The sequence below is a fragment of the Bos taurus genome, chromosome 4, assembly GCF_002263795.3.
Source record: "Bos taurus isolate L1 Dominette 01449 registration number 42190680 breed Hereford chromosome 4, ARS-UCD2.0, whole genome shotgun sequence".
NCBI lineage: Eukaryota > Metazoa > Chordata > Mammalia > Artiodactyla > Bovidae > Bos > Bos taurus.
In genome coordinates this window covers 97,265,442-97,284,617 of record NC_037331.1, presented here as the reverse complement: position 1 = coordinate 97,284,617, position 19,176 = coordinate 97,265,442, and the positions used below count along the sequence as shown (strand labels likewise).

General features: G+C 39.6%; 1 protein-coding gene across 6 annotated transcripts in view; it reads right to left on the bottom strand.

Moving 5' to 3' along the window:
• Positions 1 to 19,176, bottom strand: part of EXOC4 (exocyst complex component 4) — an 806,015-nt gene that overhangs the window by 461,481 nt on the left and 325,358 nt on the right. The window contains exon 11 of one of the 6 annotated variants that reach the window (XR_009494158.1): positions 16,687 to 16,991. The exons of the other annotated variants lie outside the window; for them this stretch is intronic. The gene's annotated coding sequence lies outside the window, so the exon portion shown is untranslated. Of the gene's footprint in view, positions 1 to 16,686; positions 16,992 to 19,176 lie in introns of those variants that run through there. 6 annotated transcript variants of the gene reach the window in all.

Here is a 19,176-nt window from a genome sequence, read left to right as displayed (position 1 = left end):
TGGTCTACGATAGAGCCCAGGCCACTGGAAATGATTAGCGCATAAATATACCAGTTCATTTGGAAGAAGTGGTATTGTTAAATGCTGTCACTGTCTTCACACTCAGAGACATGATTAAGTCTAAGCACTCCCAAAGTTTGAAAGGAGAATTATTTTGCAGGGCCTGATGTGACAGGTATAAAGTATAAAACCCTAAAATGACTATCAGAAGTAAGAGAGATAAAGGTCTCCTCAAATACAAATTAAGAGTCGAAACACAAGTGGCACAACATGGTAGCGTTTAGCTCGCTGACAAAGACAATCAGGGCTGGAATCTAAACAGAAACAACATTATTTCATGGATCGCTGGAAGCATCTGGATGACTGAAGCACAGGTGGCTTGAAATACCTTTACCAGTCACTGTTTAGGTTTAATCAGCAGTAGTCAACTTTCCAGGCCCCCTAAGCAACAATTCTTGCAATATTCTCAATGGAACAAAACTGGTCTTTCAAGTCAGCTAAACATGAACCATGACATGATCAACACTCAGAACTAGACCTGGCAGAGGCATTTTGTTTGTCTATTGTTATGTAGAGTACAATATAGGATCATGCATACCCGATGCTCAACCAATAATTGATAAAAATAATCAGTGTTTTACAACCTATTTAGACTCTCCATTCCTTGCAGCTCTCAATGACCAATACATGTTTTATACTCTACTGGAATACAATATTATTTTTAAAAAATACATTATTCTCATTCATCTACAATTGAAATAATGACAATCATTTTTTTTTTTAATGAGCCTATTATGTTTGAAATCTTAACCTCTGTCCTGCATTAAATGCAGCAAGTTCAATGTCAGCGACCTACCAAAAAAGAATAAATTTGTAGTGAATTTTTATACTCATGTTTGCTCCATTTTTCTGGCAAAATTATATCTTGTACTTATTCTCAAATTTAAATTTTTCATTTGATCGGTCATGATTGTTGAAAAACACATAACCCTAAATGTTAACAGTTTATACTACTAAACCCCCAAAATTTCTAGGAATTTCCACCTAGGTTCCATAAAAAAAAAATCATGATTAATTTCAGATTTGACTAACAAAGATGTTTATCACAAAACACTATATTAAACTTCAAAAAAAATGACTTAAAATGCAGAATAGAGAACCAATGACAAACATACACACAAATATGCATGTAACTGATATAAACATTTATAGATATAGATAGATTTATAGATATTAACTATATCTACTACTAGAATATGATGCAGCTATTAAAAATGTACAGATACTGGAATGAGGCAAGGAAAAGATCTGAAAGGTAGAAGCCCATTATGGCAAAAGGTTATAAATTAAAACAACATTGTGATATAAGCCTGTATTAAGTGCCTCCTGGCATCTGGTCCCATCACTTCATGGGAAATAGATGGGGAAACAGTGGAAACAGTGTCAGACTTTATTTTTGGGGGCTCCAAAATCACTGCAGATGGTGATTGCAGCCATGAAATTAAAAGACGCTTACTCCTTGGAAGGAAAGTTATGACCAACCTAGATAGCATAGTCAAAAGCAGAGACATTACTTTGCCAACAAAGGTCCGTCTAGTCAAGGCTATGGTTTTTCCTGTGGTCATTTATGGATGTGAGAGTTGGACTGTGAAGAAAGCTGAGCGCCGAAGAATTGATGCTTTTGAACTGTGGCGTTGGAGAAGACTCTTGAGAGTCCCTTGGACTGTAAGGAGATCCAACCAGTCCATTCTGAAGGAGATCAGCCCTGGGATTTCTTGGAAGGAATGATGCTAAAGCTGAAACTCCAGTACTTTGGCCACCTCATGCGAAGAGTTGACTCATTGGAAAAGACTCTGATGCTGGGAGGGATTGGGGGCAGGAGGAGAAGGGGACGACAGAGGATGAGATGGCTGGATGGCATTACCGACTCAATGGACATGAGTTTGGGTGAACTTGGGAGTTAGAGATGGACAGGGAGGCCTGGCGTGCTGAGATTCATGGAGTCACAAAGAGTCAGACATGACTGAGCGACTGAACTGAAGTGCCTCATAATTACAATACTGAAGTCTTTGCTGATTTGATTCTTTTGTCTCTCACCTCAGCTGAATCTTATTTTCTTTTTAAATCTGTTATTTTTCAAGATTTACTTATTTACTTTTGGCTGAGCCTAGTCGTAGTTGCAGCGCTCAGGCTTATGCTTAGTTGCCCCACGGCACGTGGCATCTCAGTTCTCCCACTAGGGATCGAACCTGCCTCCCTTGCATTGCAAAGGATTCTTAACCACTGCATCACCAGGGCAGGCCTGCACCACACTCCCCGCCAGCTGAATCTTCTTCCTGGAACTTTTCATGCTATGTGTATTCTGTATGTATATTTCGTAAGATCATTCCCTTAGAAATTTATACTGAGCAATTCTTTGAGGCCTGGTGAGAAGGTATGTTCTACCAGAAAACATGTGATAGTGTCTACTAGTTTATTTAAGGGTACTACCAACCTGGAACCCATTGTAAACTAACTTCTCACTCTGAAATTTTCTCACATCCCCCAGAGGATGTATATTTTAACAATAAAGCTGTTTTTTTTTTTAGCAATTTTCCCTCCCTTTGGCCTATGAGTCCCTTACGGGAGGTGGAGAGATTATGGAAAATAGACTGTATGTCTAGATGATCCATATACTCTATGTAGAGGCTGGGGGTATGTTCCACTAGATCCCCCAGGTTGGGCAGGTTCTGGGTTTTGCTTCTATTCTGTGTCTTGCAAGTTCACTCAGGTTTGGCAAATACCCTCAGGATGAAAATTACCTTGGTAGTACTTTCTTTAATATTTTTCTGCATTCCTTTTATGTTTTTTGCTTCAATTATCCTAACTCACTTGCCAACTCATCAAAGCAACTTAACACCTTTTAAGTGTTTTATCCAACATTAAATTTTTTTTTTCCTGGGAAGTAAAGGGAAAGTACGAGTCATACTGCTATAAAGATAAGTCTCCAGAGAACTTACTCTTCACAGAACTGTCTACAAATAACTTCCCCTCTGAATTCAGTTATTCCAGTGCAAGCACCTTTGGAGCCTGTTCAGATATCCCTACCACTGGCTGTTGGTCTTTAATCTTCATAGTTATCGGAAGATAAAGATTACAAATACTCTAAGAAAAATTAAAAAATATAAGCAATAAATACAGCTCATTGTAAAGGTAATCATTAACTTGATATAGTAAGATACAATATATAATAAGACAGAATTTGATATAGTAAATTATAAAATGAGATGAGGAGAATGAAGTTCTCTTTCCAAGTTTGAGATCAAGTAATTATATGGCAGTAAGTTGCTTAACCTCTCTGAGTCTTATCAATAAAATAAGGAGAATGAACCACATAATGTATTCTTGAGAAAATCCTCCATCTAAAATTTCCTTTATAACATATCCTACTCAATGGTTTTATTTACATTTTTGACACTGTATAACATATATATACCTTCATCAAGTAGATATTTATGCCAATTATTATAATCACCATATGTAATAATTCTAATGGGATTTTAAATGAAAATCAACTGTACTTTTGCTTTGGGATATTAGTTATGCTTCAGGAAAAAATAATTAGTATCATTTGGGGCTGACATTTTTATACTATCTAATTATGATTATCTTATGCTCTTTCTTTTTTATCTGAAGCATCTTAGATTCTGTCTTGATTATCACAAGAATTCCCCAATGTGGATAAATAAAATGGGCAAAACTCATGGCATGTCTGTGCAATTTTAACCTAAAGCCTTTCTCAATTATTTACCCCAAAGCAGGTATGAGAATTTTAAACAAACCAGTATAATCAATGGTTTCAAAAAAGTAATTCTGATGGAAACTCATTTAATAGGAAAATACTATTTGAGTTCAATCTACAGTCAGGAATTCAGCAGTTTTGTGCCTAGGAGTGATCTCATAGAGACATAAATCTAACTAAAAGACACAGTTCATGACACCAAGAAGTTCATATCGATTGAGGTATAAAAAACAACACACCAAAAGTTAGAGACAAAGGTATTATAAACTGTACGAAAACAATGAAAAATAGCATTCCAAAATGATACACCTATCACTGTTGATCTTGGAAACCAACTTACAGAAGGCAGGGAAGATACATGAAATTTCAACTGTTTGACAGAAAAAATATGACATTGTTCCTCTACAAAGTAGCCTTGATATTAATAATTTGGAAAATAGATTAGCAAAGATAACACATAATACAGGACTCCTAATTAAAAGACGCTTACTCTTTGGAAGGAAAGTTATGACCAAACTAGGTAGCATATTCAAAAGCAGAGACATTATTTTGCCAACAAAGGTTCGTCTAGTCAAGGCTATGGTTTTTCCTGTGGTCATGTATGGATGTGACAGTTGGACTGTGAAGAAGGCTGAGAGCCAAAGAATTGATGCTTTTGAACTGTGGTGTTGGAGAAGACTCTTGAGAGTCCCTTGGACTGCAGTCCATTCTGAAGGAGATCAGCCCTGGGATTTCTTTGGAAGGAATGATGCTAAAGCTGAAACTCTAGTACTTTGGCCACCTCAGGCGAAGAGTTGACTCATTGGAAAAGACTCTGATGCTGGGAGGGATTGGGGGCAGGAGGAGAAGGGGACGACAGAGGATGAAATGGCTGGATGGCATCACTGACTCGATGGACGTGAGTCTGGGTGAACTCCGGGAGTTGGTGATGGACAGGGAGGCCTGGCGTGCTGCAATTCATGGGGTTGCAAAGAGTCAGACACGACTGAGTGACTGAACTGAACTGAATATTGGTACTCAATAAATTTTGATCTGACGGATCAAAAATAGTGACTCAGTCACAGAACAAAGGAGCTACTTATCAACATTTTCTAAATGCATCATATAAAATGATTGCTTCAACCTCTTCTTGGAAATATATTTTACTTTTGTAGTTCTTCAAAGATCGGTGAATCTGCTTTTTACATGTTGTTTTTCGAAAGTCTAAGATACCGGCAATGGTGCTCCACTCCAGTACTCTTGCCTGGAAAATCCAATGGATGGAGGAGCCTGGTAGGCTGCAGTCCATGGGATCGCTAATAGTTGGATAAAACTGAGCGACTTCACTTTCACTTTTCACTTTATGCATTGGAGAAGGAAATGACAACCCACTCCAGTGTTCTTGCCTGGAGAATCCCAGGGACGGGGTAGCCTGGTGGGCTGCCGTCTATGGGGTCGCACAGAGTTGGGCACAACTGAAATGACTTAGCAGCACGATACTGACAAGTCTTTTATTAAAACGCACAAAAAAATGATTTGTCAATTTAGCTCAGGAGGGAGCCAAGAGGCAGAGGTAACTAATAAAAAGTCTCTGAAGATACTAGATAGCATGACTTAGCCCTGGAAATGGATGGTCCATGAATATAGCTTCAGTGTGAACTTTTTTTAAAGATGATCCAGCACCACTCTCGCAATACAGAACTAAAGAGAGATTAGTACAAAAAGACGGGAGGTGGGTTAAATGCAAACACATTCAACAAGTACTTATTAAAGTACCCACCACGGGGCTTCCCAGGTGGCACTATGGGAAAGAACTTGCCTGCCAACACAGGAGATATACAAGATGCAGTTTCGATTGCTGGGTCGGGAAGATCCCCTAGAAGAGGACAAGGTAACCATGCCAATATTCTTGCCTGGAAAATCCCATGGACAGAGGAGCATGGTGGGCTGCAGTCCAAAGGGTCGCAAAGAGTCAGACACGACTCAATGACTAAGCACACATAACCACATTACAGGTACCAAACACGGTCTCGGCAACAGTGAGAGTAACATCATCCTGTGGTTGTTCATGTTAACCTTGGAGTTATCCTGCCTCTTCTATCTCGGTCATGCTTCTCATCCAATCCATCAAGCCAGTCCCGGCCATTCAGCCTTCTAAACAAAGAATCCCAGCACTTCTCACCACCCTCATCACTGCTACTCCTTTAGACTAAGCCACCACCATCTGTCTCCTGATTACTCGTCTCATAATTGGTCTCCGTGCCTCCATCCTTGCCTCCTTTCAGGAGATTCTCAACATTCAAGCCAGAGTGATCCTGTTAAAATACAAGGCCAACCCAGTTACCCCTCTCTTCAGAATCTTCTGCTCTCTAGAATGTACGTTCCTTTGTCCGGAATGTTTCCTCTCTAGGGTGAACGTTCCTCTCACCTGAAGTCAAAGCCCAACTCCTTTCAATGACTAGAAGATTCTCTACTATCTGCCCCTCTTCTGGGCTCAAGTCCTACCACCCCTTCCAGTTACACGTCCTGCCCTGCTCTTTCGTGAATACACCACGCGTGTGTCTTCCTCAGGGCCTCTGTCCATCCATCCTGTTCCTTTCGCCTGGTAACACGCTAGAATTAAATGACTCACTTCCTTACCTCCTTTCAAGGCTTTACTCAACTATTTTCTTCCCAGTAAGCCCATTCTGGGCATACAAAATGAAAATCAAATAAAATATGAGTTCATTTAAATAATACATTTAGTCAGTAGAAAGGACATATTCTACATACCAGCAACTACAAGCCTATGAAAAATGAAGTTCCTGAAACCTGGCCATGTTGATATCAATCTGAGGAAGACACTACACAGAGAATCCACTAAAATGTCTCACTCCAGCACACAACTGAAGCACACGCATAAAGTACTGAAACCATGTACATATTTGTCCCAGCCAGCTTTCTCCTCCTAACTGTCTATCCTGAGTATTTGCCCAAGTCATTAATTATTTTTTAAGAACATGATTTTAAAGATAGCATAATACTGTAGGGATGCACCGAACATTCACTATTCAACAATTATTAGAAAACCTGCTACATGCCAGCTGTTGTGCTAGGTACGGGGCGGAAAAAGTGATCAAAAAAGATACAGCTATGCTTTTATGGAGTTGAGCACAGGATTATGAGATAGACATTAAGCTATCACACAAATACATATGTAATTACAAATTGTTTTCTATGTTGTGAGACTGGAATAGAATTAACAGGAGAGACCATGATACCTCTCTAACACTTAACAATAATCTCTCTAGTATCTACTGGAAGCTAATTCACTTCCAGGTCAGACAGAGTGATACTTATACAAAGCCTGAAAGCTGAGTGGAAGTTGGTCCATAAAGAATACAGGAAGGGTGTTCAACTAAAAGGGAAGAACATGTATGATGGCCCTGAGGCAAGAGCTCGGCACATTCAGGGCACAGAGAACATTGAGTCCAGTGTCAGCAGGCTAGTGAAGAAGCAGCATGAAACGGAGGCGGAGGTAGGCAGAGCCAGATCACATAGCAGCAGGTCATGTCAAGTTAGAGGATGCTTTAAATCCTAAGCATAATGGGAAGCTGTTGAAATATCTGGAGAAGGAGAGTGATGTGATTTAATGCAAATAGATCCTGTGTTTTAAAATTCAGAGTAACCTGTAACACAACCCACTTCCTAATTTTTATCTAGATGTTAAGTCTTGCTTCAAAATGCCACTCCTATCTTCTTCAAAGCAAACTGAAGCCTCCTTTAAATCCCTCTGCCAAGCAGTACCCAGGATCTGCAGCTCCTGGGACCAACATCAACCAAGAGAAAGGCGACAAAACCACAGGCCACTAGCCCAAAGCCTACTGCATCTCTCATTCCTGTGTCATCAATCTCTTGGACGCGACCATCTGTTACCACGCTACTCCCTTCCTTCTAATACTCCAAATTTCTCTGCTCCAGATTCAGATCCTCCTTTCCTCCAATCTCCAAAACTTCTGTTATCCCTGGTTTTCTCCTGTGAACACCATCTCTGCACAGGCCTCTGAAGCACTGGTTATTTCCTCCTTCAGAGGCAGGAGGATAGATGGGGTAGCCTGCATGGTGTCCCAAAGCAGCTTCCAGACCACTGCACCTTCAGCATCTGAAAAATAACTTCTTAAAAATTCTGAGGCTCTAGGTCCCATGTCACTGTGCTGGGTCACCCTACCTATCTTGTTTCCCTACCACTTAAGAGTTTGATTTCTGCTCCATAATCTCCTTCTTACCTCAGGGTCCCCCAGTATCTAGGATGATGTCAAGATTTACGCGCTTGGCCCATCAAACACAAAGGCTACTGAGAGCTGTGACACTGTCACCTCCAATGACTTCCTCTGTTCAACCTCAGGCCCCACATAGGACACAGATATGAACCCTCCAGCAGACAGGCTCCAGGTGCCAGCCACCTCGGGGTCTGCCATTTCAGAGCCCCTCCTCTGGAGGCCCACAGCCAGTGAATAAGTATAAATAAAGTCCTGGATATTTCACATCAATGCAAGACAATTCTGATGGGCAAGATCCACCCAGTTGATCCCTGCTGTGCTGGCAGAGGCTCTCAAGAAGCTGTCTCCAATTTCACTTTTCTCTCTACTAAATCCTAATTCCTCCCTGGACTCTTTCATAGGTGATGACTCCCATCAGGTATCTTGCACCTTTGACTCTTTCCATATCTGCTTCTGGATAACCCCACCTGCAACAGTTGCCCACCCCCTCAGTCCCTGCTCAGTCTTACCATCTAACTATGAACTCTACTCTTCTCACCCAATCTTTTTTACCTCCATCACAACTTCCCATCAATACTTCCTTTATCTTTCTCCCATTTCATTACCATTTTTTTTATTTTAAAAAATAATAAAGTGATCTTTTTATTGTTCTCCTTATTCATCCAAGATTTCAAGCTGCATAGTGCAAGGCCCACTTCTGCTAACACCATCACTGAACCTTCTGTCTCTTCATACATCAGACCTGATGAAAGACAGCCATGGAGGAGCCCGATTACCTGCCATCTCTGTGTTTTATCAGCCAGTGCCAGAAACAGACACCGCACAAAGTATACTGGCTAACAAAAATGGGTCCTTCAACACTGCATAGCAAGTAAACCACATTTTTCTGGATAATTCATCTCTTCTTCACAACAATCGTATCAACCCTTCCCCACTCTCAAGCATCCCAACTATACCACTTTCTCCCTCACTCTTACTGGATGACCTTGCTTTTTCATCTTACCAAGAAAATAAACATCCTGGACATCCTTCATCTTTTTTTTCCCCAAAAAACAAATGTTCCTACATCTATACCCAATCTAACCCCTTCTAAGCATTTCACAGTTCTCCCAACCTACTGTTAATACCTCAGAATCCTAGAATACTTTTTAGTTTATTACATAAATGAAAACACAGCCCCACTCAAAATAACCAAAGTGAATTGATAGCACACATTAAACTCTGACAGAAGTTCAATATTATTTAATGAGGTGTGGCAATAAAGTAATAAGACAAGTTCCATAAACCACATTTTTTCAAAATTTATTTTCTTATTGTTTACAAAACTAACAATAAATTATTTCTAAATTTTAAAATTTGGAACACATGGAAAGTGTAATAAGAGAATACAAAATGTGCATGTGTGTGAGAGGAAGAGAGAAAGAGAGAAAGGTTGAGGGGGAGAGAGATCTGGTTAGATCTAAAAAGTGAAAAAGGGTAAGAGGGGTGTGTGTGTGTGTGTGTGTGTGCGCGCGTGTGTGCGTGTGCGCTCAGTTGTGTCCTACGCTTTGCAACCCTATGGACCATAGCTTACCAGGCTCCTCTGTCCATGGAATTATCCCAGCAAGAATGCTGGAGTGGGTTGCTACTTTCTCCTCCAGGGGATCGTCCCAATGCAGGGACTGAACCTGCATCTCCTGCATTGCAGGCAGGATTTTTCACCAATGAGCCACCAGGGAAGCCCATGTATGATGTTTATTACATACATATTCACATAATACAGCCCAGTGATTCAGCCAAAGGGAAGGATCTTTACTCGATGACATGAATCTCAATGAAAGCTGTATCTCTAAAAGAAGGGAAGTAATAAAGCCACATCTTTTATTTACTGAAGATTCTATCTGTAAATCATTTCTGGATGAGTAAACTTTCAGAGAGGGCTTCCCAGGTGGTGTTGGTAGGAAAGAACCCGTCTGCCAGTGCTGGAGACATAAAGAGACACAGGTTCAATACCTGGGTCAGGAAGATCCCCTGAAGGAAGGCAAGGCAACCAGCCCAGTATTCTTGCCCAGAGAATCTGAAAGACAGACAAGCCTGGCAGGCTACACAGTCCATAAGATTACACAGAGTTGGACATGACTAAAGTGACTTAGCATGCATGCACACACTTTCAGAGAGGCAGGCAACACGAAAATATTTCACCTTGTTGAAGTTAGAAAAGCTTTTCAGAATCTGACCTTCTATGGATCTTTTTCTCAGAAAAAAATGCACGTATACATGAAGACAAAACCTTAACAAGCAATGCCAGGGCTGCACAGGCACCCTTAGACCAGAGGCCTCAGGTGTAAACAGAAAAGAAGTTTCTGGAGTCAGATTTGGATTCAAATCCCAACTTCACTACTTCCTCTCTATGTGTCTATCCTTGGTCAAGGCATTTCAACTTTTCCAATCTCCATTTATTGTATCTATAAACAGTATTTTATCTATAAACAGTATAAAAATACACCTTTTTCCCTCAAGGATTTATGATAAAAAACAAGAAAAATTAAGTATGTGAACCTCTTTCTAAAATTTTATACAGCACCGTGTAAGTAATAGCTATTGTAACATGGAATTGGTTGTGTTTTGCTAATCCTCACTATGAAGAAGCTTTAAGAGTCAGATCCTCAGAGGTAAGCGGGTTTAAGTCATAGTTTTATTCTTAGTAATTTTTTTAAAATGGGGAGGTGGGTAGAAGAAATGGGAGATGTCTAGGTTAGAGGAATGGGAGAGTGGGGAGGAGTATGAATGTTCTCTTCAGATCTGTTAAGTGCTACACGATGAAAAAGAGGAAAAAAAATTACATTCTGTGGTCTTAGAGACAGTATTAGGACAAATAGGTTAGAAGCTTCAAAAAGGCAGATTGGGCTTTATAAAAGGAAAATTTTACCAAGGATAAGTAGAGCATAAAAAAGTAATGCCTGTTTTAGGAGAGAGATTTTCCCCTTGTAATGTAAGATCTTTATTTTTGTTTTTCCTGAGACAAGCCAGATATACATTTGTCGAGGTAGCATAAAAGAGATTTAAAGCAATGATTGGGAAGTCAGAATCAATTTAAACGGTGAAATTCTGGGATTTCATAAAAATGCACTGAGATTAAACCTATAAATATTATTAAGTCAAAGACCATCACCAAGAATTGTGTAGCAGTCAACTTCCCGAAAGTTTACCACTATATGCCACAGTCATATAGATTATAAACATGAAGCTAAATATATGTCTAATTATATCTAGTTATGGTGAGTCATATCAAGAATAAAAAGGAATATCGCTCATATTAAAGAGCAAATGATCATAAAGCAATATAAAAACAAAGTGTGCTTTTTTTTTTTTTTTTTTGAATTCTAAAGGGACAGAGCAATGAAGCAGCATTTGAACCTCTCATTTTACAGGTACTATAAAATACTAAGGGCTTCCCTGGTGGCTCAGACGGTAAAGAATTTGACTGCAATACAAGAGACCTGGGTTCGAGCCATGGGTGGGGAAGATGCCCTGGAGGAAGGCATGGCAACGCACTCCAGCATTCCTGCGTGGAGAATCCCATGGACAGAGGAGCCTGGCAGGCTACATACTGTCCATGGGGTCACAAAGAGTCAGACACGACTGAGCGACTAAGCCCACACACACACAAAATACTACACACTATAAATTAGTAAATAGTATTAATATATAAAATGTTATACAGTATAAAATAGAAGACAGCAAAATAGTATATAGTCTTTACTGACTATAACCACTGATACGTTAGAAAATGCTGAATAATCAGCTCTTTGGTGGTGGGACAGGGAGAGAAGCCCTAGTTTCTTCTCCTGAGCTGGTGATATGCAATACAATGCTCCCTTAGGATGCCCGACAGCAGCAGTGAATGTAAGCCCCCACTCACCACAGGACCACAAGGTGAACAACCATTCTGTACCCAGGCAACCATTCTGTATCTCACGTCAGTACACTATTTGATAAGCTGCATGAGATATTCAACACTCGTTACGTAGGCTTTGCGTTAGATGATTTTGCCCACTGCCAGCTCAGGTAAGTGTTCTGAGCACACTTAAGGTAGGCAGCGTAAAGTCATGACATTCTGTAAGTGAGGTGTATTAAGTTCATTTTTGACTTCGAGTATTTTCAACTTACGACGGACTTACAGGGACATAACTCTATCATAACTCAAGGATGATTTAAGACAAAAAACATGTATTCATTTTCCCTCAATCCAGCAGAGTTAGTAAACACCCTCTATGAATCCAGTTTCATCATGGCTGAACATTACATATATATTCATCATTGCAAACGAAGAATAGTAACAAAGTTTAACTACTCAAGTCAAAACCGTGGATAGTATTCTCCAACTCCAAAGTACTTACACAAAGCCACGAGACCTTGCCACAGTTCTTGTTTGACCTTGCTCCTTCACTGCATCTACACTACTGATTGCTCTTTTATTACAGGGGACTCCCTCAAGGCAAACACCTGCCTTTAGTCATTTTAGGTCTCTTTTACTGAGTAGTGGCCTGGCAAATAGAACACACTCAGGAAGCCACGGTTTAGGCAAAGTAGAAGGCTTGACAGCATGACAGTCAATGGACAACATCAGAAGCATTACATTTAACAAGAGTTGCTTCAGTGGTGGCATTCAATGGACTCAAAAGTAAGCTGACTTAACATACGCTTATAGTATCCCTCCAAACCGTAAGGCAGGCTGAAAGTAAAAATATCATAATTGGATACAAGTTTGTTGCAAGTTTATCATATTTAGAGAAAAGTTTTATAATTCAGGGCCCAGAACAAATAATTGTTCTGCCAAGCTAATCTTATGGATCTCATATTTTACTATTTTATGTCATCTTTAATTTCATTGCATTTTTCAGTTAAATGTGTTGCACACTCTCTTCCCAGGAACTGTGACCATCTTAAAGGCAGGGGAACACCTGTACACCTTTGGCGGATTCATGTTGATGTATGGCAAAACCAATACAATATTGTAAAGTAATTAGCCTCCAATTAAAGTAAATAAATTTAAATTTAAAAAAAAGGCAGGGTCTTTTTATCTCCTAGCTAAGTGTTCAATAACTGATGAACACAATAATATAACACCATTTTGAGAAAGTCAAACTCAAATGACACAATCAAGCATATTGTTAACCTAGAGAACTGTGAGGAATATGAGAATTTCTGTCTTTTTCCTCAATTTACCCAACCAAAAAACAGTCTCAGATTAAAGTGTTCGATATTCAAGACCCAGAATCTAGTTTAAAACAAACTCCAAGGAACATTCTGCTATAGAAACTTTAAGCATCTTCTACTAAAAATGCCTTATAAAAATAAACCAAAAGAAAACTTCCTTACTTCATTTATAACATAAAAAGTCAATAAAAGATGACTTAATTTCTTAAAATCATAAATTTTTGCTTGTCCCTCTACATTCTTATTTGGCAAATTAATAAATTAAAACTTCAGAGCCACACTAGTTTGCTTTTCTAAAATCTATTTTTATACTGAAGCTGCATGTAGTTTTCTGACGTGGTTCATTTTCTATCATTCTGTGAACAAAGAGAAGCTGTGCAGCTACATTCCAAGCATGAAGCAGGCTCACACGCACTGATGCAAATTTGTCCATTATGATCATTTGCATTTCTTCTGTTAATGCTTTTTATGAGAAATCTATAAAGTGATTATAGCCTTCTGATCTTCTTAAAACACAATGGGGACGGAAATATTAGAATGATCAGAGAATGTGTGTGGTAATACAATTTCACTCTGATCTCTTTCATGTATAACTCCATGGAGATCTTGAAGGCGCCTCTTGGCGCACTATAATTATTTATTTATTAAATTTCTGAGTTTGGTGCCATGAAATGTATTTAAATATTGTTATGCAGATGATACTTAGGTACAATGGACTTCTGATGCTGCTTAATCTATTTTTACTCCCAGTACTATCTTGTCTAAGATCCAACACCATATGCATTGAAATAAGTTGTTCCTCAATGTTTCAAAACCTGATTTATTAGTTGTTCAAATTCCATCTGCCTCTAAAAACTGCAATGTCCCTCTCCTCTCACTGCCTGCATAAAAGGGTGAGGCTCGATTTTCCTCTACTTTATCATTTGATCAGCATATCTGACACATACATTAAGTTCTCTTTTCAACTATATAAATCACTTAAAATTCACACTTTTTTTTTTTTTTTAAAAGATCAGGCCAGTACAGCAGGAGCTTAACTAATGCATTTGTCATCTTCCATATTTACTAATGTTTCAAAAAACTGGTCTCAAGAAACTGTCCTTGCTATTATAAAAAAAAAAAAACAATGAAGTCAGGTTGAAATACTGATGCTTGCCCAAATTGGGAAAACAAATTATTATTAGCAAATACAGATTGCATGATCCACAGCTAGGGGGGAAGAAATGGAACAATGCTCAGGTCTGTAAATAACTACAACAAGAAATAATAACAGATGGAATAATCTGAAGGTGTGGGAATTTTTCTGGAGAAGACAAAAAAAAAAATGGAAGAGGCAAGAGAGACACTTATTGCCATCTATGTGACAGAAAAGAGCCACCATTTAAAACAGCAGCAGGGAAGTAGGCTTTCAAAGGTGAGATGGGTTTTAGTTCCAACTGCTCTAGGAAGAAGGTTAAAAGAACATTCCGTTAGGCCATCTAGGATATAAAGGATTCTCAATGATGAGTCAGGTAAATTCATTGGAGAGACAAGGGAAACGGAGACGCACAGAGCAGTATTAGAGAGAGGGGGCCCGAGTAGGGTAGCTAACTGAGGACCCTGGACTCCCTGTGGTGACAGACATGAATGAGACACTGAGCAGGATGAGAATGACAAGCTGGACTCGAGAAGAGCGGTAAGAGCTGCGGGGGATTGAGGACCATGGAAATTAACAGGAACACACACAGTTGTGAGGCTCCCACCTTCAGGTTTCGATGGTGGTATGGAAGCCACCCTTGTAAAATTCTCAATCCTTATCTTTTTTTTTTTTTAATCCTTATCTATCTTATTGGATCCAGCAGCACAAACTGGCTCAATTAACCATTCTTTTCTGGAAACAATTCCTTCATTTAGCTTCCAGGACCATATCATCATCATTTCCCTTCTTACTGCTCAGTCCTTCTCCATTGTTCTGGCTCATTCCCCCTTATTTTCCTGACTTTATATCACTTGAAGACCCCAGAGCTCAACCCTCTGAACCCTTTCTCTGCTTTACATACATGCCATGGAAGATATCATTTAACCTGGCAGCTTCACATATCATCTATATGCCAATGATGCCTCAATTCCTATCTCCAGTCCAGACCTCTGTCATGAACTCCCGACTGGTAGGTCCAATTGCCTCCTTGGCACCTTTGCTGAAATGCTCATAGAATGACTAATTTAACATCCAAAACCAGACTTAAACCAACCTCCCACTCCCTACCTGCTCCTCCAACGGCCTTCCTTATTTCTGAAAAAAAAAAATAAAAAAAAGAATAAAGTTCCGATTCATGCTACAAACATGGAGGAAGCTGAAAAACATGATGCTAAATGATGGAAACCAAACACAAAAGGCCACACATTGTACAGTTTCGTGGATACTGAAGGTCGGGCACAGGCAAATCCAGAGAGGCAGAAGACAGATTAGTGGTTAGCGGGAGCTGAGGGAAGGAGGCAGGGACAGAGACTGCTGACAGACAGCGATGCGTTTTGCGTGTGATAACGGCGTTCTGGAACTAGAGAGTGGCGATGTTTGCACAACACTCTGAACACACTAAAAATCACTGAATTACACACTGGAAAACTGAGTATTATGGCATGTGAACTTTATCTCAATAAACACATTTAAAATAAAATAAAACTAATAAAAGATTACAAGAACTTTATTTGCTCTTGTATCTATTTCAAGTACCTATGACATCTGACAATGGTGGGTATTCAGAATATATTTGCTGAATAACTGATGAAATTAGTCTCTGAAGTTCAAGCACATATATATATATGTGTGTGTGTGTGTGTGTGTGTGTGTATACACCTACTACAGTTTTGCTCTCTGCTTCATACATCAGTACCTAACGATGTGTGAAAGGTGAGCAGAAATAAGATGAAAAGTCCACTGTTCCATCTTGAAATCAGTCCTGAAAGTTAATGGAAATGTGAAAAAAAAAAAAAGCTAAATAAAAAGTACCAAGTGTGCCAATTCCTTACATTTAGAACTCTCTCAAGGTAACTTTGAATTACCTTAGGTTTGTGTATAATACTGCATTAAAGCGTAAAAATAACTTTTTGTAGAGCACAAAGGATAAATTCTAAATCAATCCACAGGTAGCTTTTTCAAAACTGTTTTGTGTACAGTACAGTGAGAGAAAACAACTTGAGTCAAAGATATGGTATCATCAAGGAATTTATAACCTAGATGGGTAGAAAATAAATACTCAAATCCTAAAACTTCCAAAGACAAAAGGCTAGCAAATAAAAGAATAAAATTACATAGGATTTTAATTTGGTAGCAACTGATAAAAAAATCTCATGTCTAATATTCCTAATTTTTTAAATCCAGTATTTTTTTCCCCAAAGAACTTATTAATTGGGGTAGCAATAGTCGATAATTGTTTTTATTTAGATGGCGATAACTCCACAGTATGTCTTAGAACCTAGGAACACACATTTCTTGATTCATGCACATTTATTTCCATATTTTTTCTGCATACATATGAAAGGAGTTCATTTTCCATTTCCCGTTGGCAGGCAAAGACATCATTCCTAATGGCATGGGGTTCCCAAGCATGCCACTGCCCGGGGCACCCACGCCAAGGCACAGAACACGCCTGTCAAGAAGAAAGGCCTGGCTGAACCTGAAGTATCTGATGGTCTACATCTCAACTCTGCCATATCGTATTCCTCAGCTTGTTCATCCATAATCTCTTTTAGATGGGTTTCTCTCCCTTCTCATCATGGCCCCATTGTTTTGTCTGAAATTCAATCACAGATGAATTAGGCTCTAGGAAACATTCCCATTCTAGCTCTCCAGCCACACCAGAAACCCTAGACCCCGTGTTAATTTTGTTATAGCTTTCAGTTCTCGCATTTCAATGCAAAATCACTTTCCCCTGGAGAATGCCACTGATATTGGCAAGACAGCACAAGGGGCTGCCACACAACTCAATCACCAATAACAGCCAGGGAAACTCAACCCTCAGCACACATTAGTAATCATGGGAAAGGAGCCAGAACTTTAATCACAGTTGTTTCAAAAACAGCCAGGGATTTCAAAACGCTGTTATTCTAGCATATGACCCCAATACAGTGCTTAATCAAAGCCACTGCCAGTACAAGAATAACCTGCAGACTTTAATAAAAACCAATTTCATAGATGTCAGTGTGTTGGCATCATGCTGGATCCAATTTAGCAAAAGTCTAAAAAGTTTACATCTATAGACATTCTCGAGATAACATTTGTTTACGATACCATAGTGCACTTCTGTACTTGGGACTGTGTATTTATACAAACACACACACATGCACAGCCACATCCACACTGCCATTTAGAGACACAGTCACACAATTAAGGTGACACAGTCAACAAAAGCACTGCAAAATGTGAACGTGCGCAACTGGTGACCAGCTGGGTGGGCAGGTGCAGGATCTGGATGCGATTACCCTCAGGTCCCAGAGATGATCTGGAAGCTTTCTTCAAACTAGAAATTTGGGACAGAGTGTTTTTGGTGTCAAGCCTTGCTGGCGAGAGACACAAGTCCCACATGTTCACAAAGCCATGAGGCTTGACTCAACTCTGCCACCAGTTCTATTTTTAGGCTGTGCCCTGGTGAAATGGCAAAGGCCATGATCATATCTTAAGAGATAGCAGCTGCCACGACTGCTCCTGTAGTTGGAGAGAGCATAACAGAGCCGTTCTCTGTCATCCAGGAGAAGGATAACAAAGAAAAGCAGGACGGTGAGCTTGACTTGTCTGCAATAGTCCCACTTCTAGGGCTTTTCACTTCTCTCCAACTGTGGCAGAACTGGGGAGAGCAGCAGGGACTAGAGAGCCATGGAAAGGAGAAGGAGGCTGTACCAAAATGTTTTTATAAAGAGGAGCTGCACCAGGGGAATCTCACACACACACACACACATAAAATGGTCCGCGTGTGTGTTAGTCGCTCAGTCATTTCTGACTCTTTGCAACCCCATGGACTTTAGCCAGCCAGACTCCTTTGTCTGTGGAATTTTCTAGACAAGAATACTGGAGTGGGTAGCCATTCCCTTCTCCAGTGGATCTTCCAGAACCAGAGATCAAATCCAGGTCTCCTGCATTGCAGGCAAATTCTTTATCATCTGAGCCACCGGGGAAGTCCATATATAGTGGTGGGATACAACCATTCAGAGGGTTTACAATCTATTAGAATTGAAGGGAATGAGTTCACTCTTAATTCTTAAAAAATATATGCTAGGGCTTCCCCTCCCAATGCAGGGGTCCGGGGTTTGATCCTCGATCAGGCAACTAGATCCCATATACCTCAACTAAGACTTTTCCTGCCACAACTAAAGATCCTGCATGCCACGATGAAGACTAAGGGCCCCATGGGCCACAAGTGGTGCAAACAAATAAATATTAAAAAATTTAAAAAACGTTTATGTCCATATATGTGTATATAATACACACAAATACATGTACACACACACACCTCCAAACATTTTCACAGACCACCTTCTAACATGAGATATTTCCACCAGATCTTTCTATTCATAAAAGCGGGGAGATTCCTCTGAATAGAAATAATGTAACTATCAGTGAGTATTCTAGGCCAGCAACACCAGTAAACATCAACATTAAGCTTTCTGATGAACTAAAGCACCAATCTGAGATTTTTTTTACCTCTGAAAAAAAAATCCCAATTACAAAGAGGTCTGTGGTGAAGAATAAAAAAAAACCATACCAAATAAGTTATTTCTTAAAGAAAAAGCAGTATGTAAACAAGGGGAGGAAGGGCAAGGGACTCCACATCTGTCACATTTCTATTCACTGTCACCAGGACAATCTTCAGGGGATTATTCCCAGGATCCATGATTCACAGCAAACCTGCTTTCAAATATATATTGGCAATATTTAATTATATACTGTCTTGGCATACTCTGTATATAGTTGATGCTTTTATA